The sequence below is a fragment of the Chlorocebus sabaeus genome, chromosome 28, assembly GCF_047675955.1.
Source record: "Chlorocebus sabaeus isolate Y175 chromosome 28, mChlSab1.0.hap1, whole genome shotgun sequence".
Lineage (NCBI taxonomy): Eukaryota > Metazoa > Chordata > Mammalia > Primates > Cercopithecidae > Chlorocebus > Chlorocebus sabaeus.
In genome coordinates, this window is record NC_132931.1 from 16,946,029 (window position 1) to 16,971,752 (window position 25,724).

General features: G+C 51.4%; 1 protein-coding gene across 1 annotated transcript in view; it reads right to left on the bottom strand.

Annotated features, from left to right (window-relative positions):
- FOXK1 (forkhead box K1) overlaps positions 1-25,724 on the bottom strand; it is a 91,468-nt gene that overhangs the window by 46,092 nt on the left and 19,652 nt on the right. The gene's annotated exons all lie outside the window — the stretch shown is intronic.

Sequence of the window (25,724 nt, forward strand, 5' to 3'; positions counted from 1 at the left end):
CAAGGCTACAGTGAGTTATGATCGTGCCACTGCACTCCAGCCTGGATGACAGAGCAAGACCCTGTTTGTTTAAAAAAAAAAAAATTAAAATTAGTAGTTGACAACTAATATCTGCTATTATTATACATACCAGGTACTGTGTGCTAAGCACTTTAAATAAATTAACTCACCAAAATATCCCACTTCTCTGAACACTCTGGTGATGTATGAAAACACAGAGTTTGAGGGAAAGCGCCTGTTATCATTTCCCCCTGTGAATAGGGTGGGCAAAAAGAGAGGGCTTGAGGGCAGAGCAGCTGCCGCCCTGCAGAGGGGAGAAGAAACAAGAGCAACATGGCAGGCCTGAGCTCCCGCTGACGACCTTCTGCACTCAGGCACCTCCAAGGCCCAGGTTTTGTTTTTGTTTCTGTTTTTGTTTTTGTTTTGAGACGGAGTCTTGCTCTGTCGTCCAGGCTGGAGTGCAATGGCACAATCTCGGCTCACTGCAACCTCCGCCTCTCGGGTTCAAGTGATTCTCCTGCCTCAGCCTCCTGTAGCATGTGCCACTGTGTCCTGCTAACTTTTTTGTATTTTTAGTAGAGACAGGGTTTCACCATGTTGGTCAGGCTGGTCTCGAACTCCTGACCTCAAATGATCTGCCAGCCCCAGTTTTGCTAAAGTTGGTGGAGGAAATGCTTTCAGAAGCAGAGGACAGAGTCCAGGAGGGGCCTGCCAGGAAGGTGATTATCATCCCACTGAGGCCAGCTCCCACAGACGGTCTGCAGCATGGGTCTCGTCCTTCCTAAGTAAAAGCATTCGTTGGCTGAGAATGAGAATGTTCTAGGGAAACGCACAGAAGCCTCCTGTCCCTCACTGCACAAACATTCCTATCCAAATTCAGTTATTTATTTTAAGACTTTCCCTTCAGATACCATCCTTGAAGACAACGGCAAAGCTCAAGAGAGCCCCCAAATGCAAACTTCAACCATACCCCAATAGAGAGCAAAAGGTCTTTGCTGCTTGAAAAAAAAAAAAAAAAAAGGTCTGTTTGTTGAAAGAAAACAGGGACAGTGTCTAAATGGCTTGACAAATCACTTCCTTGCTTCGGCCACCGCAGCTGAGCTCAGCTCACCTTCCTAATATGGGGAATCCCACCAGGCCCAAACACACACACCCCCCGCCCCCCGCCAGCCAGAGGCCCCAGCCCATGCCCAGCACATGTGCCTCTGGCTCCCTCCCCCTCCGAGTATGGGCACCTCGCCTGGCTCCCGGCCTGTTTCCCTGAAGAACTGAAACCTACAGGACAGCCCAGCCCGGGCAGCCACGGCAGTTGACAGAGATTGAGAAATCACATCTAAGTGGCACTGCCACCCACTGGGCCGGTCGGCAGCCTGGGTGTGTCCACTGCCAAGCAGTAGAGCTCCCGTCCTGCCAACACAGCCACACACCCGGAGCATGGGCGAGGCCCAGGGAGTCCGTCCGCACAGACGGGCCGGAGGGGCCTGGCCGCGCGAAGGTAGTGAGGTCCTTGTTCCTCACTCCTGAGGAGCGAAAGAGAAAGCGAACATCTGGCCCCAGGCCTCTGCCTGCGGGCAGGAGGCCGTGTCCCCCTGGCTGGCTGGGCTCCTGAGACAACAACTAAGCCCAGTTTCACTTTGGGCAACAGCAGTGAAAAAGAATCCCATGACATCACCCCACTGCTTTCTGAACAAAAGCTGCACCCCTGGTCACACCAAGGGACTGAGCTCTGTTCTCGCTGCATTTCCCGGAGCCGATGGGGTCAGTGCTCCAAGGGGTGTTCTGGCCACTTGCGCCAAAGCCTGGGCACTGTTGTTCTCAAGAGGTAGCTCCGATCTACCCCTGCGGCCCCAACTTTCAGTGCAATGAAACCAATTCAGAGAGAGAATGTGCACCTGCAGGAACCGCGAGCGAGCACAGCACAGTGGGGTTTACGGCAAGGTGGGCGCCAGGGCGCTGGGGGTGGTGGGTGCACAGTGCACGGATGGGCTCGGGGGAGCTCCTGCTGGGGACAGAGGGCAGCAGGCAGGGTTAGGTGGGCGGGGCGGCCCCCAAACCCACTTCTCCTCTCCATGTCCCCACTATTTTTCTGTGTGACCACGCACTCAGCTAAAAGATGACATTTCCTGCTCCCCTTGCAGCTGGGAGCCAGCAGTGCAAAGTGGGTGTGGCCTACGGCACAGCCCTCGTGGGAGTCTCTGAAGAGGTGGCAGAGAGCTATCCAGAGGATCACCACCACCATCCCTCCCTCCTATCTCTCGCCTGGAATGGAAACATAATTCCCGGGGCACCAGCAACTGTGCCGAACACTGAGGCCACCTTGAGACTTGAGACGGAAGCTTCACAGACCAGTGGAAGCAGCCTGGCTGTCTGCTGAGCCCAGAGCCCTGGCCTGGACCACAGTCTAGGATGGGAGCTGTGGAGCTATGCCACGCACACACACACACACAACAAGGCACAGACCCCTGATTGACACATTTGGACAAAATAGAAATGCTTGGCTTTAGAGAGGAAAGTAAGTCAGAGTTCCCCAACTGAATAAAAAGCGAACTCTGGGCCAGGCACAGTGGCTCACGCCTGTAATCCCAGCGCTTCGGGAGGCCCAGGCAGGCAGATCACTTAAGGACAGGAGTTCGAGACCACCCTGGCCAACTTGGTGAAACCCATCTCTACAAAAAATGCATGAATTAGCCAGGTGTGGTGGTGGGTGCCTGTAATCCCAGCTACTCAAGAGGTTGAGGCAGGAGAATCGCTGGAACCCAGGAGGCGGAGGTTGCAGTAAGCCAACACTGCACCACTGCACTCCAGCCTGGGCGACAAAGCGAGACTCCATCTCAAAAAAAAAAAAAAAAAAAAAGAAACAACCCCAAAAACACAAACTCTGGATGTGCACAGAATCCCAGCTGGGAGCAGGGAGGTCTCGGGCACTGCCTGGTGCCGAGCTATTCAGAGCTGCTTTGGCAAGGTCATTCTCATGTTCACTCACACAACTTAACAATCCAAAGTACCAAAAAGCCCTTGAAAAAGTGGGCAGCAGAAAACGCAGGGTCATTTAAGTTTTTAAAAATCGAATGGGCTGAGCACAGAGGCTCACGCCTGTAATCCCAGCACTTTGGGAAGCTGAGGTAGGAGGATCGCCTGAACCTAGGAGCTCGAGACCGGCCTGGGCAACATAGTGAGACCCCATCTTTACCAAAAATACAAATAAGTCAGCCAAGTGTGGTGGTGCACACTGGTAGTCTCAGCTATTTGGGAAGCTGAGGTGGGAGGATTGCTTGAGCCCGGGAGGTTGAGGCTGCAGTGAGCTATGACTGCACCACTGCACTCCAGCCTGGGCGACAGAGCAAGACCCTATCTCAAATAAATAAACAGACAAACAAAAATTGGTAGTAACTGTTTTGAGCAACATCTGGAGAAAGGAAAAGCTCCCTGCACTGCTGCAAGTCTCCACGCTGGGTCCTGTGCCGTGGTGATTGCACCACAGCAAGGAGGGGCCTGTGTTTGCAGAGGCGCCCCAGGGCTGACGGCGTGGACGGACCCGAGAGGCGACAGGAAGGCAAGGGGCTGCGTTTGCTATTTTTAGTCTGCAACATTATTCAGCTGAGCAAGGTTATTCCAAGATGGTCCTTGAGGGAAGAATGCAAATTTAGTCAGCTGGGAACGTTAAAAAAAAAAACCCACAGAAAACAAAAACAGCTTTGAGAAGACAAATTAAGCCAATGTTTTCAGGCAGTATTTACCAACAAGCTCTTTTGCTATATTTGTCACTCTGGAGCCGGGCGGCAGCCACATCCTTCAGGGTCCAGGCCTACTTGCTCGGTGCTGAGCTGGGAGCGTGCACCGTGCAAGCTGCCCTGGGTGTCCACCCACCCCATGGGTGACCGTGAGCTGGTGCCCTGCACCCAGTGCTTTGACGCTTGCTCCGCTCACAGCCACGGCGTTGGAGGAAGCACGGTGCCGTTCCCATCATCGTCACCAGGCTTGGAAAGACCGGTTTTTGTTCTGGATCACAAGCTGATACAGGTGGTGTGGGGACCTGAACCCAGCGCTGCCTCTTGTCTGGATCTCAGGTCTGAGGGTGCCTGCATCAGCCACCTGCTCCTGCGGGTTCTTCCTACGACTGCCCTGCCTGTGACCACACCATCTCCCATAGACAGCTCTGCCCACAGGCACCTCACCTGGATGCCAACTCTGCGGGAAGCGGAGCCCAAACAAGAGAGGGATGGAGAAGGGGCAGAGACGCTGGAGGGTTGTGGAGGCCTGAGGGCCTGAGGCCAAGGGGGCAGCAAAGGAACGGAATTCCCCAAAGCCAAAAGCCACGCTGGGTGGTTGACTCTCCCCAAACGGGCACCCGAGCATCTGAGATGGGTCTCCTACGACTTCCTCGTTTCGCCCAAGGAAAATCTCGTTTCTCAGAAAACACCGGAGACAGCACGTGAATGTGCATGAGTATGCTACTGACATGCTTGTGTGCCTGTTGTGTACGAGTGTGCACATGCTGCACGCAGGTGTGCAGTTAACAGGCACGAGTGTACCCGGCCCAACACGCTGGCACCAGGCTGAGGCCACTGGTACTGAGCAGCGCACGGCCCTGCCATGTATGCCCGGCACTGCCGTCACTTGGTCACGGGACCTCCTCTGGCTAGGATCTCAGGGAAGGCCTCTTCACAGGAGAATGGTTTTTTAAGCCTTGGAAATACAGACGGCCAAAGTACATAAGAGGCAACAATGGGAATCTGGGTAAAACCTTAGAGAGTTTCTAGAACAACAGATTTTGGAATCTGAGGCAGGGATACACAGGAAAGGCAGAGAATGCAAAGCCAGCTTGCACAGTGCCGGCATTTATCTCCAGGCAGCCGTGGAAGTGAAATCCAGCATCTGCTGAGACAGACACCTCCTGCCCCGCCATCTACTGAATCAGGGCAGGATGTGACCAAGAGCCCAAAGCCTCGCCAAAGTCCCCTCTTCAAGCACGTCCCGCCCACAGGCAGGAGGCTGCTGGGATGGGTGGAGGGTACCTGCCCACAGGCAGGAGGCTGCTGGGATGGGTGGAGGGTACAGGATGCAGCGGGGTCACCAGTCTCACCCCAGCCGCCTCCTCTGGGAGCAAGTAATGTGGCTGTGCGTGTCCCCGTTACTCCTGCAGGAGAAAGGGATGCATTTACATTTCAGAAATCTAATTTGGAAAAATAAAACTCAAATATTAAAATGAAAACGGGCCAGGCGTGGTGGCTCATGCCTGTAATCTCAGCACTTTGGGAAGATGAGGCGGGAGGATCACCTGAGGTCAGGAGTTCGAGACCAGCCTGGTCAATACAGTGGTCTGTACTAAAAATGCAAGAATTAGCTGGGCGTGGTGGCTCACGCCTGTAATCCTAGCTACTTGGGAGGCTGGGGCAGGAGAACTGCTTGAATCTAGGAGGCAGAGGTTGCAGTGAGCCAAGATCGCACCACTGCACTCCAGCCTGGGCAACAGAACAAGACCCTGACTCAAAAAAAAAAAAAAAAAAAAGAAAGAAAAAGAAAACAGAAAACTGCTTCTTAGGCTGCCGTCTCTGAGTTCTTATCAATGGAGAGCTGGAATTATTCTTACTCTCAAAGCTTAAGAAAAAGTTCTTTCTGCAGTTTAGGTTAATTGACAGCCAACGGCTGGAGATTAGAATTCAAGACATTTTACTGAGCCACTGTCGCCTGCAGGGAACAGGGTGGAGGTCGCAGGGAATGGTCGCTTCTCACCAAGGTCATCTGAAGGTTGCACCATTGTGGGCTGCAGCGACACAGGGCCAGGCCAGCAACTCAAGGCTGGGGAGCTCCGGGGGGTTTCCAAGTCCCCTGTGCACCGCCACACATAGGCAAAGTCTCCACGATGCCCAGGATCCAAGCTCCAGTCTGAGCTGCTGCATCGAGCCGAGTGCGCAGACTGAACGGAGAACCTCCTCCAGGGTCCTGACGCGCAGGGGGAGGCTGCTGACTCAGGGGAAAGCACTTACGGCAATGGTGACAGTAAAGCAAGAAAGGGACAGGGGCACGGAGGGCCCGTGCAGAGAAAACTACAAAATAACTGAAGGACAAAAAAGACCTAGGTAAAGAGTTAACTTTGGGAGGCCAAGGCGGGCGGATCACATAAGGCCAGGAGTTCGAGATCAGCCTGACCAACACGGCGAAACCCCATCTATACTAAAAATACAAAAATTAGCCGGGTGTGGTGGTGCACGTCTCTAATTCCAGCTACTCGGGAGGCTGAGGCAGGAGAATCACTTGAACCTGGGAGGTAGCAGTTGCAGTGATAGCAGTTGCAGTGAGCCGAGATCGCGCCACTGCACTCCACCCTGGGCAACAGAGTGAGACTCTGTCTCAAAAAAACAAAACAAAACAAAACAAAAAGTAGAAAGCTGAGGATGCAGCATACAAAGCCGGTTTCCAACAAGTCTGCCTAATTCTCAGGAAGCACCTGCCTGCTTGGGAGAGACAGGGCTGAGGCTGGAGCCTCCCCAGCCTGGCTCTGCCAGCGTGGAAGTTGGTCATGCCCCCTGTAACACGCGCTGCCCACCCCCGCCGAGGCACGGGGGAAATTTCAGATCTAAAAAGTACGGCAGCTGAAATGAAACCTCAATGAATGGGCTCACGCAGAACGAAAAAGCCAGAGGAAAGAAATCAGCGAGCTTGAAGCTGAAACAGTAAAAATTATCCAACCTGAACAACAGAGAAAAAGAGGCTGAAAATCAAGTCTTGAGAGTCTCAGGGACACACTAGACCATACATAATAAAACTCTCCCATGCATGCCACTGATTCCCAGAAGAAGAACAGAAAGCGGATGAGGCAAAAAACACTCAAAGAAATAATGGCTGAAAAACGTCCAGATTTGGCCAGAATGATAAACCTACAGACTGAAGATGAGTGAGCCCCATCCAGGATGAACCCAGAGAAACCCAACCAGGCTTCTGAAAACCAGCAACAAGGCAGCCAGGGAGAAACCAATGAGGGAAAAACCAGTCAAATTTCAAAAAAATCCTTCAGGACCTGGGGCTTGGTGAAGAGTTCTTAGCCACGACACCAAAAACAGGATCCATAAAAGAAACAAACAAACCAAAAACAAAAAAACAAAACAAACAAAAAAAACCTCAACACATCAGATGTCATCAAAATGTAAAGCTCTGGATGGGCGCAGGTGTCCAATGAGAGGATAAAGAGGTCACAAGCTGGGAGAAGAGACTCCTATCTAGAATACTGGAAAAACTCAAAATTCAGTATAAAAACTAAACGATTCAATTAGAACGAGGACAAAACACACCAGGAGGTATTTCACTGAAGAGGCTCTGCAGATGGTAAATAAGCACATGAAGAGATGTTCAGTGCAGGCTGGGCACGGTGGCTCAAGTCTTAATCCCAGCACCTTGGGAGGTCAGGGCAGGCGGATCACCTGAGGTCAGGAGTTCGAGACCAGCCTGGCCAACATGGTGAAACCCCATCTCTACTAAAAATGCAAAAATTAGAAGGGCATGGTGGCGCGTGCCTGTAGTCCCAGCTACTCAGGAAGCTGAGGCCGGAGAATGGCGTGAACCCAGGAGGCACAGGTTGCAGTGAGCCAAGATCTCGCCACTGCACTCCAGCCTGAGTGATAGAATGAGATTCTGCCCAAAAAAAAAACAAACAAAAAAACCCAAAAAACCGTGCAGTGTAGTTAGCTATTAGGGAAACACAAAGCTCAGACAGCTACATACTCCCCAGGCACAGTGGCTCACACCTGTAATCCCAGCATGTTGGGAGGCAGACGCAGGAGGACCGTTTGAGGCTGAGTTTGTAACCAGCCTGGACTACACAGCAAGACCTCATCTCTACTAAAAGAATCTTTTTTTAAAATTAGCCAGGCATGGTGGAGCATGCTTGTAGTCCCAGCTACTCGGGAGGCTGAGGCAGGAGGAACACTTTTGCAGTGAGCCATGATTGTGCCATCGCACTCCAGTGTGGGCAACAGAGTGAGACCCTGTCTCAAAAACAAACAAACAAACAAAAAAAAACAAGGCCAGGTGCGGTGGCTCATGCCTGTAATCACAGCACTTTGGGAGGCCAAGGTGGGTGGATCACCTGAGGTTGGGAGTTTGAGATCGGCCTGACCAACATGGTGAAACCCTATCTCTACTAAAAATATAAAATTAGCCGGGCAAGTGGTGGTGGGCGCCTATAATCCTAACTACTCGGGAGGCTGAGGCAGGAGAATCACTTGAACCCCAAAGGCAAAGGTTGTGGGGAGCCGAGATTACGCCATTGCACTCCAGCCTGGGCAATAAGAGCAAAACTCCATCTCAAACAAACAAACAAAAAACAAAAGCTGCATACCTATCAGAATGGCTAAAATTTTTAAAAACTACAGCAAATGCTGGTGAGGCTGCAGAGACACTGGGCTTCTCATACGTAGGTGGAAGGAAGGTAAAATGTGGCAGCCACTCTGAAAGTGAGGTCGGCAGTTTCTTTAAAAACAAAACCTATGCCGAGGACAGGCCTTAGCCACTGCACTCCCGGGTACTTACCCCGACAAGCGAAACCTATGTCCGCTCCAAACCTAAACGTGGTTGCTCACAGCAACTATTGTATTTTTAATATGCCAAAAAATGGAAAAACTAATGCCCTTCAGTAGACAAGGGGGTTAAACAAACAAGGGAACCTCCACCCAGCGGCATCTCAGCAATAAAAAGGAATCCACTCCTAAGGCCCACAACTCAGAAAGACAGCCCTGCGCTGTGGACGAGCCCGCTTTCGAAACCTTCTCAGAATGACAGGCCTGCAGCCATGGAGACGCATTTACTGACTGCCAGGATCACAATGGCTGCGTGACCGCTGCGGTGGGGATGGCTCTGCGTGGTGACCGAGGTGGCGGTCACACAGAGGCACGCAGGATGAGATGATGGAACCACACACATCGCACCGATGCCAACTTCCGGGAGGAGGCTGGTGGGCTGTGCAGGGACCTCTCTGCAACACACCTGCTGCTCCTTGTGAATCTGTAATTGTTTCCAAATGGAAAGTGTGCCCGTGGAGCTGGTGGGAACACGGGCGACAGGGCCGCCAGGGGCAGCGACCCCCATTCTCCTTTCCTTCAACACTGAAACAGCACACAGGAGGAGTGAAAAACATAAACCAGGATCAGTGGACATTTATCAGGGAGAAAGGGTGACGAGGCAAAGATGCTTAATATCCTCCCACTTTTACAACAGAAAACCATCACCCAACCTGAGACCAGAGCCCAAAGATGCGGGCAACACACGGTGGTGGTCGGTCTTCAACTGGAGCACGGACTTGCGTGTTTGTAAATAAACATACACGGTGCAGCAAAGCTTCAGAATAAACAGCATTTAGAGGCAGAGTTCAAGCACCTCCTCGTGCAGATGAAGCTGCAATGCTCTGAGAGACAAGGAGGCCGGCAGGACCAGGAGAGCAGCGGGGTCAGGTGCAGGGAAGCGCCCTGCCTCTGGGGCTAGTGTGGAGTACCTCCTGTCATGCACTTCACAGACACTTGCCTTACAGCTGCGCACCCCACAGACACTTGCTTCCCAGCCATGCACCTCCCACCACTGCCTCCCAGCCACATGCCTCCCACTACCACCTTCCAGCCATATGCCTCCCGCAACCATCGTCTAGCCACACGCCTCCCAGCTACGCACCTCCCAACCATGCACTTCCCACCACCACCTTCCAGCCACACACATCCCAGCCACACGCCTCCCAGCCATGCACTTTCCAGCCACGCGCCTCCCGCCACCACCTTCCAGCCACGTGCCTCTCAGCCACGCACCTCCCAGCCACCACCTCCCAGCCACACACTTCCCACCACGTACAACCTGCCCTTCACCTGGGGATGTGCTGCACATATAAGCCAGACACAAACCAACCAATTTTAATCTCTACTAAGATAAAGAAAAATCAAGCAATCAGCTTAAAATAGTTCATAAAATGAAAACTTGTAGACATCTGTTTTGTGACGCCTATGTAAGCCAGCTCCAAACCAGTAAAATGGAGACGCCCATAGCCCCTCTCACGCAGCTTCCAAGGAGCACATCCACCCCGCGCCTGCCGTGCCCTCACTGGCCTCTGTACTCACCCGCTTCCGAGACCAGCACTGGGTCTTGAGAAGGACCCAGCCTCAGGCTCTGGCCCTGCCTGTGGCCACGGTGGGCCACAATGACATGTCTGGGGCCCCTCCCACTGTACCAGCTTTTTGGAGGTGGCCCATTCTGCTAGTCTGTATCTCTTTTCTCTTTTTTTTATGGACACAGGGCCTTGCTCTGTCACCCAGGCTGGAGTGCAGTGATGCCATCATAGCTTACTGCAGCCCTGAACTCCCAGGCTCAAGTGATCCTCCTGCCTTAGCCTCCCAAGTAGTTGGGGCTACGGGTGTGTGCCACTACATCCAGCTGACCAAAAAAAAATTTTTTTTTGTAGAAATAGGGTCTTGCTATGTTACCCAGGCTGGTCTTGAACTCCTGACTTCAAGTGATCCTCCCACCTTGAAGTCTGTATTTCTTTCTTTCTTTCCTTTTCTTTCTTTTCTTTTTTTTTTTTTTTTGTAGATAGGTTCTTCTGTTGCCCAGGATGGAGTGCAGTGGTGCAATCTCGGCTTACTACAGCCTCTGCCTTCTGGGTTCAAGCAATTCTCCTGCCTCAACCTCCCAAGTAGCTGGAATTACAAGCACCCACCGCCATGCCTGGCTAATTTGTAGAGACAGGGTTTCATCATGTTGGTCAAGCTGGTCTTGAACTCCTGACCTCAGGTGATCCGCCCACCTCAGCCTCCCAAAGTGCTAGGATTATAGGCGTGAGCCACTGTGTCCGGCCGAGGTCTGCATTTTCGATCCTTTAAGCACAGACAGCAGATACTGGTGGCCAACACTGAAGTTCAGCAACTCCCATCCTGTGACCAGTGGCTGGAAGGATTGTCTTGTGAGTTTTGCTTTTCCTACATTTCCTCAAATATTCAAAGAGCCGGCTGTGGACGGGAGCGCTCTTGGGTGGATTCACCGTGAGAGAGCGTCAGGGTACCTGGTGCTGGCTTGGCCAACGCCAAGCAATCTAACAGCGTGCACTACAGACTGACTTGGCAAGCCCCAGTTCCTGCCAGTCAGTCACAGCAGGGAACAAAGCGGACGGCCACAAGAACTCGCAAAGTTCCGTATTTCACAACACCAGAGCATTTCCAAATATCCTATTCATTCATTCTAAACTTGGCTCTGCTTAAGTTGAAAGCTGACTGCTGATAGATGAAGAGCTTCTCAGAGCTCGGGCATTCCAGCTCCTGCCGCCGGCCAGCGGGGCCCGAGTTCCAGCCAACCCCCCAGAAAAAGGGAGGCAGGGCAGGGAGGGGTGCACAGACGAGCTGGACCACCGTGCAATCCCACTCCTGTACACAGGTCGCCCACAGCTGAGCCCCTCTGAACACGTGGGCTTGATCCTATCGGCTGCACTCTGAGACACACTTTGCCAGCAGACGGAAGCCATGACTTACAATCTCTCCTTGAAACCAAACACCATGCACCGTATCACAGTTCCACCGTGCCCCGGATCATCACAGTTCCACTGTGCATATATCACAATTACAGCTGCATTTGCTTTGAATATTTTCTGTACTAAAGCTGTGAAACTCATCTGATCAGAAAAGCTATGCCCCAAGCCTATTAGCCTCTGATTGTTGCTGGTGTGGCTTCTGTTCTGTATCAAGGAAAAGATGCAGAACCACGTTACAACAAGACGCCCTCTGAATACGCACAACTCCACGTGCACGCAGACTTCCCCAAAGCACATAAAAGCATGATGCTCATCGCGGCTCTCTGGAGAAATCGGACTCGGGTGGACAGACGTCTGGGTTTTATGCCCTTCCTGTACAAGACATTGGAAACTGATTCTCTAAGGTGGAAAACTGAGATGAGAGACAGAGAGAAAAAAAAAAAAACCTCACATTTTTAAACTGCATATCTTTTGAGTTTTGAACTGCAGGAATGTTATCACCTACTTAGAAAATATGTAAGCCAAAATCCATAAGATGTGCCTTGAAAAAACAAAGAAAGCAGGCACTCCTACTTTCACACATGAAAAGTAATGTCTTTAAACCTAAACTTTTCCTTTCAAAGTGAAAATAGGGGCCAGGCTGGTGGCTCATGCCCATAATACCAGCACCTTGGGAGGCGGAGGTGGGTGGATAGCTTGAGCTCAGGAGACCAGCTTGGGCAATGAGGCGAAACTCTGTCTCTAAGCCGGGCACGGTGGCACGCGCCTGTAATCCCAGCTACTCGGGAGGCCGAGGCAAGAGAACCCCTTGAACCCCGAAGTGGAGGCTGCAGTGAGCCGAGATCGCGCCACTGCACTCCAGCCTGGGCAACAGAGTGAGACTGTCTCAACAAACAGACACACACACACAGTGAAAATAGGGTCAACAGGAAAAGATGATCTCCATTCTCTCCTTGTTCTGTCTTGTAAAAGGTGACAAGATTTGGGAGTTACAGGCCAGTTTCCAGGGCTCAAGAACAGATGACTTAAAAAACCATCTTACAGATGGGTAAGAAATCAAGAGGCTGAGCACAGTGGCTCACGCCTGTAATCCCAGCACTTCGGGAAGCTGAGGCAGGTGGATCACCTGAGGTCAGGAGTTCAAGACCAGCCTAACCAACACAGTGAAACTTCGTCTCTACTAAATACAAAAAATTAGCCAGACATGGTGGCGCATGCTTGTAATCCCAGCTACTCAGGAGGCTGAGGCAGGAGAAATCGCTTGAACCCGGGAGGCGGAGGTTGCAGTGAGCCAAGATGCCGCCACTGCGCTCCAGCCTGGGCAACAAGAGCAAAACTCTGTCTCTAAAAAAAGAAAAAAGAAATCAAAAGAAAACACGAGGCTGGGTGCGGTGGTTCACGCCCATAATCCCAGCACTTTGGGAGGCTAAGGCAGGTGGATCATGAGGTCAGGAGTCGGAGACCAGCCTGACCAACACAGTGAAACCCTGTCCCTACTAAAATTACAAAAATTAGCTGGGCGTGGTGGCATGTGTTTGTAATCCCAGCAACTCGGGAGGCTGACGCAGGAGAATCACTTGAACCCGGGAGGCAGAGGTTGCAGTGAGCCGAGATCACGCCACCGCACTCCAGCCTGGTGACAGAGTAAGATTCCGCTTCAAAAAAAAAAAAAAAACAACAACACAAAACAAAAAGAAAACACAGTGGTTATGCAAATTCTCTTATTTAGGTAGCTGACCTCCGCGGCTGCACCGTGGTCTAATTCTCTCTCTACCTTCGTTTTTTCCGAGACACCAAGCCCAGTGCAGCGGGAATCTCAGCCTGCCCCAAGCCCAGAGCCTAGCTTGGGGCCTGGCACAGAGCACTGTTACAATCAGTATAGAAAAGAAATAATTTTTCGACTACTTTACAATTACACAATGGGCTGTGACCAGAGCTATGAACTTTGCTGACTATTTCAAAATGTAAGTAACTGGCAAATTAATAGGGCAGGAAAAGAATTCTTTTTTCAAGCCACAAGTGTACTTGGATTAAATGACCTGAACTAAAGTTACCTGACTATGAGCTCCAGATGTGGAGTTATCGGCCTAAGGGGGCCAGGAAGTAGGCATGCCCCCTTTGCTGGTATTGGTCATTATCCCCCCTCTTACTGTATTTTAAAAATGAAATCTCGTTTGGAGTTCTGCAGAAGTCACAGAGCTCTGAGCACAATTTAAAAATAAATGTCACCTCTTGTCAACTGGAAATAAACAGAAGAGAGAGCAATGATTCATCCCCTACCACTCCGTCCCCGTCACACCGCTGTGTGTCAATAAACCCTGCCCCGGCTGTTTGAGCAGTGTTTAATCATAAACGGATTTGAACGCACTCTGCAGCATAAACAGAACCAAGTATCTCCTATCTGTAAGAGCAATAGATGAGCGAGGTAAGAGGATCGGAAACCCTTGAGGTGTAAAATGAGAAGCCCGATCGCTGGTACACTTAAACACAAACAGGACCAGGCTTTTCGAGACTGCAATAATACACCCAGAATTGAGAGAGCGGCAGTTTGATTCTAACAACTCTCCATGTGCCTTCTCAAGTAAGTGCACGGGGCAGGACAAATGGGTTCAGCTGCCTCTGTAAGTGTTTATGCCTTGATGGTAAATAATCAAACCGAAACTAACACGTCTCCTTTCCCTTCTCAATGATGATGATGTAAGTCGAACGGCGTCTGAATGCGGAGCCTTCACTCCAAGGAATGGTCAATCCTCAGTTCGTATTCTTCAAGACCACCAGCAATCAATACCAATTTACAGCCCTTTTTACACTCCCTTTAAAGCAGCCGTATTTATGGAGACAGGAATCAAGTGCCGGAGTAAATCGTTTCCAAGTCCATTACTGCACCGAGGCGGGAGATGCTCTGGGTGAAGTCTGACACATCAAACGTCTCACCCCAGGGAGGCGACCATCGGGGAAGGGAAATGCTGCTTGGATTTCATCTCGATCCTCCTCCCCATCGCATGGAATAAAGGTAAATAAGCTGTCACGATTAGATGGTGGATAAAAAACGACAGACTGTTAAAAAAAAAAAAAGCACAGATGATCCACCTCTGAATATCAAAGAATCTGACCTTCCAGCTTTGGACTTGGTGGGCTCTACAACCTGCCGCGTCCTCCCTCCCTCCTGCTGGGCAGCACCTGCCCTCTGCCCCTCCCTCCAGAGTCCCTGCCCCATCCCAACCTTGAGTCATACATAGTCCACCAAGTTCAGCCTCAGCTCCAGGCCCAGCTCACAGGACTCCCCCGACACCGGCCGGCTGTGATCTTTTCTCTCTGACCTTGCGTTGCTTCTCCACGGTCCGTGACGTCTGCCCTGGAGGCGCTACATTGCCAAACTGTGGCTGAGCCCAGCCTGGTGGGTGACGCAGAGCTGGCCTCCTGACAAGACACGGCAGCACCACTGCCCACCCCTTATGGGTGATGCAGATACGAGAGAGTATGACGCCCATCCGCATGGTGCCGAGCACTTACACTCCTGAGACCCGCTCTGATCTCCCCAGGCGACTGCTCTAGGAGCTTCTGCCAGTTCTCCAATGGCCATGGGACGGGTCACACCTCTTCACGCTCTTCACTTGCCAAGACGTCTGAGGGCCACTGAGAAGGTCACATCTTCCTTAACTCCAGATCTCTCCCTCCTCAACATCCAGGTATCACTCCAAGGAGAGTTGGCGGCTGGCTGGGACCCACCCCCGAACTGCCACACCCTCTTACAGGAAGCCCTTCCACACTGGGCGTATTTACTACTGCGCCCGGCCTCCCTGACTGATACATCCCACGGACGCTTCCCAGGACCCTCAGCCTTCCCGCCCTGTGCAAACACCGCCAGGTGTTGGGACCCAGGAGGGCACACCAACACAACGCTTCCTGAACTGAGCTGAGCACACGCTGCCCGGGCAAGGCATCAGGAATGAACATCCTGCTTGAATAGAAGAAGTCGGGGAGACTAAGCAGGATCCAGGCCCAGCTTGGCCCTGCCCAGCTGATGGACAGCCGTCTCCATCAATCTCCGTGTTCTCTAAGTGTTCTCTAAAGCCAGGCTGCTCTGCAACTCTGTGAAGCTCAGGCACCGTGATGGGGCTTCCCAGAACCCAGTGGCTAGGATGGTGTCGACAGGTAATGCTGACAGGCACATCTCTACCCAGAAGGAACTACACAGACGAGGAGAAGGGACAAGAGTCACAACAAGCTGAAAACAGACAAATGGGGAAAATCCACGACATGGAACGGCTGTAATTCCCAGTGGTGGGAGCCGGTGGCTCCAAAACTGAGCTCAGCTTCTATTAACAGCACTGTGGCCCGTGCCACACAGGCACCGCTGGGGCTGCAGAGAACATGCCAGAACAGGCACCGCTGGGGATGCAGAGCCACCACTGCACCTTTGCCCTGAATGTGACCCTCCCTTCCAAAGCAAGAACGTACCCTGGGGTCCCACAAGGGACAGAAGGCTATACACCTGGCTGCACCCATTTCTCCAAAATATACAACTATTTTTTATTATTTATTTATTTATTTATTTTTGAGATGGAGTCTCACTCTGTCACCCAGGCCGGAGTGCAGTGGCACGACTGTGGCTCACTGCAACCTCCACCTCTCGGGTTCAAGCGATTCTCCTGCCTTGGCCTCCCGAGTAGCTGGGATTACAGGCGCCCGTCACCGTGCCCAGCTAATTTTTGTATTTTTAGTAGAGACAAGGTTTCACCATGTTGGCCAGGATGGTCTCAGACTCCTGACCTCGGGTGATCTGCCTGCAAACTCCTGGGCTCAAGCAATCCTGCCTCAGCCTCCCAAGGTGCTGGGATTACAGGCGTGAGCCAGGGCACTGGCCTGTCCTGTACTTTCTGAGACCTCTGTTATCTTAGAAAGGAAGCAGGCAGGTATGTTGTTTATGACTGGGGAAACTGAGGCTTAGACAGATGAGCTACTCGTCCAAAGTCAAAAAAACACAGTAAGTCACAGATTCTATTTAAGTGCCAACCTTCTCATTCAGATGAGGAAACCAAGAAACTGAGTATTGTGAAATTTTTGGACAATACGGTCAAAGCCATAAGAAGAAGTGGTACTGAACTAAGTGGCCACCACACAATTTAATGTCGAACAATCATGGATTTTGCCTGGTTTTCTATCCCTTCACACATCAACAATGTTAACGCCTAACACACAGGCTTCCGTGTTCTTCCGTGTTCAAATGTGTCACGTGTTGTTCTAAGTGAACTCATTCGATCCTCTCTCCCTCCTCAGAGGTGGGGACGGCTTTTGGACCTATTTTACAGACAGTTAATTGCTGGCTGAACAGCGAGAAGGTGCGCGGCACATCATGAGGTCACTCAACGCCAAGAATTATCATTACAACAGGGAACTTCACTGCCCCAATGTCCAAACCAGTGGTGTAAAATGCAATTTGACATTTTGTATCGTGGATTACACTTTATTGTGGCAAAATCAGTTCACGATTTTACCAAAGTTAAAATCTTCTGCCACCTCCCCTTTTCTAGCAGACCACACAGGCCTGCTGCAAAACCAGCTGTGCACAGGGCTCCCAGATAAGGTCCGCCTGCCCAGGTCATGGGCCAGCCTCGATCTGCCAGCAGTGGTCACGGGCCAGCAGCGGTGGGCCAGCCTCGACCTGCTCGGAGACATCGAGTCCAAATGAGCAGCCAACGTGGATTGTGTGCTTGGGAAGAGCCTGGCCCTGTCCAGACCCTAAGAATGGAAGCGGAAGCCAGGCTCACGGATGACAGGGGGAAGGAGGCACAGTGCGCAGCCTCACGCTGACCTGGCCGAACAAGGAGGGATCCTGGTCAGATCCAAAACGTGCAGCGGGGATTCTCGGGGTGACAGGACGGGGATGCCAGGCAACAAATAGCATCAATAAGGCACGAGGGGATCCCGGGACCTCAGGCCCCCAGTGTGCACAGCAGCAGCCACGCAAGGCTACATTTTCCCACCAGCCTCTTTTCTTTTTTCTTGTTTTCTTTTTTCTTTTTTCTTGTTTTCCTTTTTCTTTTTTCTTTTCTTTTTTTTTGGAGACAGAGTCTCGCTCGTTGCCCAGGCTGGAGTACAGTGGGGTGATCTTGGCTCACTGCAACATCTACCTCTCGGGTTCAGGCAATTCTTCTGCCTCAGCCTCCTGAGTAGCTGGGACTACAGGCACATGCCACCACGCCCAGCTAATTTCTGTATTTTTAGTAGAGAAGGGGTTTCGCTATGTTGGCCAGGATGGTCTTGAACTCCTGACCTCAGGTGATCCGCCCGCCTCAGCCTCCCAAAGTGCTGGGATTACGGGCGTGAGCCGCCACCAAGCCCGGCCTTACAGCCTCTTTTCTAAAAGCAGCATTTGACAGCCACTGATACCCACCCAGACTCCGAGAAGCTGGCAGGGATGAAGGTCACCCCAGGCGGGGAGCCCCGGGAAGGGAACAGCCTCCCGACCGATGCAGCCACAAAAACACCAGGCAGAACTCTGCTTACCAGGCCACACACAAGTTTATACCATGGGGGGCAAATTGCTACACTTTTATGACATCAATTTATTAAACTCGGTCATCTTTAGTTCTTGTTCTGCCATACATAAAATCGCATCCTAACCCTGGAGAGAGACGTTGGATAACTGAATGTCAAGTTAGAGTTTAACCTAATCAGCCTTTCCCAAGGAAGCGGTCCTTTCCCAAGATCCACTCTGATTTACCTTTGGGTGAGCTTCCCCCAGACCAGCAGCCCTGGATGAAGGAGGCCGGATCCCGGATCCCGGATCCACAGGTGCTTCCAGTTTTCCGAAGGGCGGCTGGGGTCATTGTGGCAACCAGGTCATGTTTACAAAGCAATGCGGACTCATTTTTAGAGACCTCTCTGCCAGCCAGGATAAAAACTGAACCCAAACAAAGCCACACAGCATCAGCACCAATCAGCATCTGAAAAAGCCTTTATTCGGTTGGCCCTTCAAAGAGCACATTCCAAGCACTCCTGGAGGGCGGGGCAGGTTCCAGGCTGGGAAAAGGAACTGGCTGTCATCCTTCCAGTTCATTCCCCACCTCTCCCAGGGGGTACCCCAGTGCCAGGACACTCTCTTCCTCCACATTTACTCAGATTTCAGAAAAGAGGTGGAAACAGGCTGAGCGCGGTGGCTCATGCCTGTAATCCCAGCACTTCGGGAGGCCGAGGAGGGTGTATCACTTGGGGTCAGGAGTTTGAGACCAGCCTGGCCAACATGGTGAAACCCCATCTCTACTAAAAATACAAAAATTAGCCGGACACGGTGGCGGGCCCCTGTCATCCCAGCTACTTGGGAGGCTGAGGCAGGAGAATTGCTTGAACCCAGGAGGCGGAGGTTGCAGAGAGCCACAATCGGGCCACTGCACTCCAGCCTGGACCACAGAGCGAGTCTGTCTCAAAAAAAAAAAAGTGAAAATGGAGTACTGCTGGCATGCTATGGTCACACACGCATGAATCAGATACGAATGGCACCGGGGAACACGCCAACTGCAAAGACCCGGTGAGGCAGCCTTCTCCACGCACACCCGGAGAAGAAGGCGGAAGAGACAATTCACCAACTCCCACACCCACCCTCTGGCTGCAGATACCTGAGTCGCTAAATGTATCTTAACACTCGCAAGGCAAAATTATCCATTTGGGGAAACTGGGTCATAAAGTAGATTAATAACACGGAAAGCCCGCCCAGGGAGAGGCCTGGTTTCAGCAGCATTGCAGGATGTACTAAACTAGCTTAATTGTTATGTAAATTGCACTCTCAGCCCCATCTGTTTATCCCGGATGGCCCATTCATCAGAAGAGTTTTCCCTAAAATAAGCACTGAGCCAGACCTGCTCTTTCCCAGTGTCCCCCCGACCAGAACACCACCCCGAACGTCCTCAGCTCCCCGCGCCTCTTCCCTCTCCATTAGCGTTTGGGCAATGTCTGTGTCCACGGCACCAGGGGTGGTAACAAAGTGGTCAACGTGACGTCATGGGAAACCTGGAGGGGAGACATTGCCGCTTCTCTAAGATTGGAAGGTGGCCGTTACAGACAAAGGCAGGAAGCAACCGTTAGTTTTTAGTCTTTTATTTTTAAGAAGAAAATGCAATGGAATTCAATTAGGGCATGAAGTAGCTAAGTTATTTCCTGGAGAAGGGTAGCGGGAAGTGGCCCGGAAGTCTAGGGCACGGCCCTCCTTGGAGAAGGAACTCAGAACTCCCAGTGGGTGAGAGGGAGAAGGCGCAGGCTACAGGGGCATCGGGGGCTGGCATCCGGGTGGCCAAGGAAGGTCAGCCCCAGCTCTGGGGTCAACGATGAGTTGGCTGGTACTGACAAAGGAAATCATTCCTCATTCACCTAACTCGCAGGTTTCACCCTGTGATGTGTCTTTCATGAGGATGATGAAGACCTCCTTTACATTTCTGCACTCCGAAAACAATTCAGAAAGAACCATAAATCACATTTTGCTTTTTGGCGACGGTCGGCATTATCTCATCCAGCTGGTGGGGTGCGGGGGGGTGGGGGGTGGTGTCAGGATTCCATCCACATTGAAGAAGGGTGGAGAGGTTCCTTCTCGGTAGGAGGGAACCACAGACACCCAGACATGCTGCTCGGGACTGTCCCGGCTGGGCCCCCAACTGTCGGCGTCCATGGCCCCACCCCACTCTGGGGCCAGAGGCCTGCATTCCTGGAACTCCCCTGACCACCTCCCTTTGCTGTTTAGCTGGAGGGAGGGAGCGTCACAGATATAAACTCCTAACTTGGGGTGGCACAGCACTTTACCCACTTAAACAGATCATTCACAGACAAAAGGTATTTTTTTTTTAAGTATTTAAGCCCCTAACCAGTTGTGATTCTGATCACCAACCGTTGTGAATATGCAAATATAAGGTTTCAGCCAAGTCCCTGCTATAGATTTTTTAAAAGGAAACAGGAGGAAAACGCACTGAAATGGTGTTTGCTGTCATCTTTGTGGAGAGTTCTATGTGGCTTTTCCCCTTCTCACATTTCTGTATTTTTCAATTTTCTGTAAGCATCAATTGCGCATATATATATCTATATATATTATTTTGAAACTCTGAAATGATATAGTTTATATAGATATATAACCTAAAAGCTGAGTTCTTAAAATTGGCTTTCTTTTAAAATTGGTTCCTACAGAAAGAAATGACACGTAAGGGCCGGTCGTGGTGGCTCACACCTGTAATCCCAGCACTTTGAGAGGCCGAGGTGGGGGGGATCACAAGGTCAAGAGATCGAGACCAGCCTGGACAATGTGGTGAAACCTCGTCTCTACTAAAAATACAAAAATTAGCTGGGCGTGGTGGCACAAGCCTGTAGTCCCAGCTACTTGGGAGGCTGAGGCCGGAGAATCGCTGGAACCCGGGAAGCAGAGGTTGCCATGAACCGAGATTGAGGCACTGCACTCCAGCCTGGTGACAGAGCAAGACTTCATCTCAAAAAAGAAAGAAAGAAAGAAGGAAATGATCCATAAGAATTCTCACTTAAGGCCGGCGCGATCGCTCATACCTGTAATCCCAGCACTGTGGGAGGCCAAGGTGGGAGGATCGCTTGAGCCCAGGAGTTCAAGACCAGCCTAGGCAACATGCCAAGGCCCTGTCTTTACAAAAAAAAAAAAAAAAAAAAATTGGCCAGGGTGATGGCGTGCACCTGTAGTCCCAGCTACTGGGGAGATTGAGGTGGGAGGATGGCTTGAGCCCAGGAGTTTGAGGCTGCAGTGAGCTGTGATTGTGCCACTGTCCCCCAGCCTGGGTGACAGAGTGAGATCTTGTCTCTAGTAACAGCAACAAAAAAATAAAATTATCACTTTAGAAAGTTGGAGAATACAGACTGATGGAAAATAAACTATTAGGCCAGGTGCAGTGGCTCATGCCTGTATTCCCAGCACTTTGGGAGGCTGATGCGGGCAGATCACCTGAGGTGAGGAGTTCGAGATCAGCCTGGCCAACATGGTGAAAGCCCCTCTCTACTAAAAATGCAAAAATTAGCCAGGCGTGGTGGCATGCACCTGTAGTCCCAGCTACTCAGGAGGCTGAGGCAGGAGAATCACTTGAACCGGAGATGTGGAGGTTGCAATGAGCTGAGTTCGTACCACTGCACTCCAGCCTGGGGGTCAGAGCCAGACTTTGTCTCAAAAAAAAAAAAAAAAAAAAAAGAATAAAACATAGATCAGTTTGGGAGGCCAACTCAAGGCCAGGAGTTTGAGACCTGCTTGGGCAACACGGTGAGATTCTATCTCTACAAAAACTAAAAAAGAAAAAAATTTTAAAAGTATGACTATAGATGGGCCCATGATCCGAGCACAGCCTGATGCTGCTGTCACTGATGTCAGCCTTGCCTAGCACACAGGGCAATCCCTCCTGCTGTATGGATCCCAGCTTAGCTTATCCAACTCCAACCTGGTCATCTTTTGAGCATTTTTTTTTAATTTTTGAAAAATATTTATTTCTTGTTTGATGAAAGGAATGTTTCTTTTCTTTTCTTTCTTCCTCTCTCTCTCTTTCTTTCTTTCTTTTTTTTTTTTTTTTTAGACAGAGTCTCACTCTGTTGTCTAGGCTGGAGTGCAGTGGTGTGATCTCAACTCACTACAATCTCCACCTTCTGAGTTCAAGTGATTCTCCTGCCTCAGCCACCGAGTAGCTGGGATTACGGGCGTGTGACACTACGCCCAGCTAATTTTTGTGTTTTTAGTAGAAATGAGGTTTTACCACATTGGCCAGGCTGGTCTCAAACTCCTGACCTCAAGTGATCCACCTGCCTCAGCCTCCCACAGTGCTGGAATTACAGGTGTGCACCACCAGGCCTGGCCAGGGATGTTTCTTAGCAATGCATTTCAAAAAATATTTCACCTTTAAATGAAAAATGCCCATAGTGTACCCTTGGCAGACCCTTTCAGCGCAGCTACTGGCAGACGCTACCAAGGTTAGACGCTGATCGGAAGCCTCACCATGAGTAATTCATTCCCAGGTTATTTTGTTAAGCATGCGGTAGCCAGTTTTCCACTCACAGGGCTACGTATACACACATTTTTTTTCCCGCCAGGTTTGGTTTTCTGTATTTATAGTGACTGGGAGTATTAGGCTTCATGGTCGTGAAGTAATGTGACTGCCACGTGTTACTTTTCTCCCTTCCCCGGATTAAATCATGGTTAGGGGAGTCTCTCGAAAGCTCTCGGCAGGCTGCGATTCCATTTTCATCTACTTTTATCTAGTCATGATGCTCTGAAAGATGAGGCTGAAAGTGCCTCTTGAGCACTGAAGGGCCTCCCGGTTGCCCGAGCCGCGCTACGTGAATTGCATGGCGTACCGGTCCCCTGCTGCGGCTTTCCCCGGGATCATCTGGTTTTAATATTCAAGCTTTTAGTTTTGTCAGATATAAAAACAATTCTTAATGATGTTCTGTCCCCAACCCTAAGATGAGCAAAACGTACCCAGGTCTCCTGGGCACCTTCAGCCTTCTGTGGCCCTTTCCCTCCTGTGCAGCAGGGTCGGGCCACCCTGGAGGAGACTTGTGGGGCGAGGACACCAGGACTCTGCCTTGTGCTGGACGCCACCAGCCCTGCAGACGCGGGTTCCCCGCATGGCCTGGGGCCGCTACCTTCGGGCGAGTCGTCCTCCCGTGCCCTGAGAGCCAGGCTGTCACCACGCCCTACCCACTCGACGCCCTAAATGCTCTGCTCCCTCGGGTCCTCCCCCTCCCTTCCCTCGCCCCAGAGCGGAGAGGCCCAGTGGCTGGAGGTCTGTCTCCCTGATTCCTCATCGCCAGCTCCTGCCTGTAACTTAGACCTCGGCTAAAACAGGGCTTCCTCAGAAACGCCCTCCCAGCCGCCTGCCCTGGAATCCCGCCTGCCCTGGAGTCCAGAGAGAGCCAGTCTTCCCAGCCCGGCCCAGCCCTCGACACAGAGGTGCTCTCACCCAGCACTGAAAGCAACCAGGGTCTTGGTCCCCAACCAGACCTGGCGGGGGGGAGCTAAGGACGGCCTTTCAGGTAGAGACACAGGCCAGGAGCTCAGGAGGATGAGCGGGACACACAGCCCTGGGGACAGGGACAAAGGAACCCAGAACCCAAGCTGGGTAGGGCGGGCAGGCTGGCTCTGTCACCCAGAGGGACACAAGCTTCCATCCCTTCTGGTCAGAGCTGAGAAGAGGAAGGCAAGGGAGGAGGCCACAGGTCCCACAAGGCCCCATCCAAGATGGGGGGCTACACCCACTAGGGTTACGCATGTCTGACGGCGCTAACCAATGAAGTGATCTTTCCAGAGAAGTGGAAAATACAAACAGCATCATGAAGAAGATGGCACGACACTACTTATGCAAACCTGAAAATTCGCATAAACTAAACAATGAATGCTGGCCGGGGGTGGTGGCTCATGCCTGTAATCCCAGCACTTTGGGGGGCCAAGGCGGGTGGGATCATCTGAGGTCAGGAGTTTGAGACCAGCCTGGCCAACATGGTGAAACCCTGTCTCTACTAAAAATACAAAAAATTAGCCAGGCATGGTGGCACATGCCTGTAACCCCAGCTACTCGGGAGGCTGAGGCAGGAGAATCACTTGAACCAGGGAGGCAGAGGTTGCAGCGAGCCAAGATTGTGCCATTGCACTACAGCTTGGGCGATAGAGTGAGACTCTATCTCAAAAAAAAAAAAGAAAAAGAAAAACCACAAACAACAAATGCCTCTTAGATATCTATGTGTATATGTGACGTATGCAGGAGGACTAGGATTAAATTCCTCCAGGAGCTGCCTCTGGAGAAGGGACAGAAACGGGAAGGGAAGGCAGAGGACAGGGGACGTCAATTTCATCTGTCATGTGTCTCTTTAAAAAGGGCTTGAAAAAATATGACAAAACGTGAATAAGCACTGATTCTTAGTGGGTGCAATACGACTTGGGTTTGTTGTTGTTGCTTTTTGGGGTTTTTTTTGAGACAGGGTCTCGTTCTGTTGTCCAGGCTGGCGTGCAGTGGTGCAATCACAGCTCACTGCAGCCTCAACCTCCCAGGCTCAGGCAGTCCTTCCATCTCGGCCTCCCGAGTAGCTGCGAATACAGGCAAGCACCACCATGCCCAGATCATTTTTCACTTTTTATGTTTTGCCGGGACAGAATCTTGCTATGTTGCCCAGACTGGTCCCGAACTCCTGAGCTCAAGGGATCCTCCCACCTCAGTATCCCAAAGTGTTGGGATTACTGGTGTGAGCCACCGTGCCCGGTCAATAGTACTTGCTACATATCCTTTGTACTTTTCCACATTTAAAAGATATCTTAAAATAGATACGCACTGGCTGGGCACGGTGGCTCAAACTGGGGGCTGTCTTGAGATCAGACCTTCTTATCTCAGTGTCCTTCCGAAGTTGTGGCCAGTCTCTGTAGCCGACAAAAGTTACTCAAACTAATTCGAGGTAAAACCTGAGTTTGTCTCTTCCAGTCCCTGGTCCTTTGAGCTCCCATTCTCTAGATAAACAGCCCAGAAAAACACAAGAAAACAAACCCCTGCTGTTTAGCTCTGATCATGCAGCCTTCAGAGTCGCAGGGAGCTTGGAGGTACCAAGCCCGTTCACCAGCCAGCGCAAGATGCTGCCTAGGAATGACAGCCTTGCTGGTCAGCGGCCGCCCTTGCTGGAACAGGCTGGGGCAGGGAGCTCAGCAGACCTGAGGGCCAGTCTGCTGCACTGGGAGCAGCTCAAAGCACCGCAGCCATTTCCCATTGCCCTGCAACAAACCCCGCTTCTGACATCGCAGAATGAATAATACATTCTTGCCAGTAACAGCAGCGATGATGACGGCACAGACGCATGTATGTGGGATGTTTGTGTATCAGCACTGTCTCTGTGCCAGGCACTGAGGTAAGTACTTGTTTATTTGTTTTTTTGAGACACGGTCTCGCTCTACCCAGGCTTCAGTGTAGCGGTGTGATTATAGCTCACGGCAGCCCTGACCTTCCGGGGCTCAAGCGATCCTTCCCCCTCAGCCTCCCGAGTAGCTCATACCACAGGTGCGTGATACCACGCCTGGCTAATTTTTGTATTTTTTGTAGAGACGGCGTTTCCCGATGTTGCTCAGGTTGGTCTTCAACGTCTGACTTAAAGCGATCCTCCCACCTCGGCCTCCCAAAGTGCTGGGAGGGGATTACAGGCATAATCCCACTGATCCACCACACCCGGCCCAGTAAATACTTCTAATGTATCTCTAGTAATTCTCCCC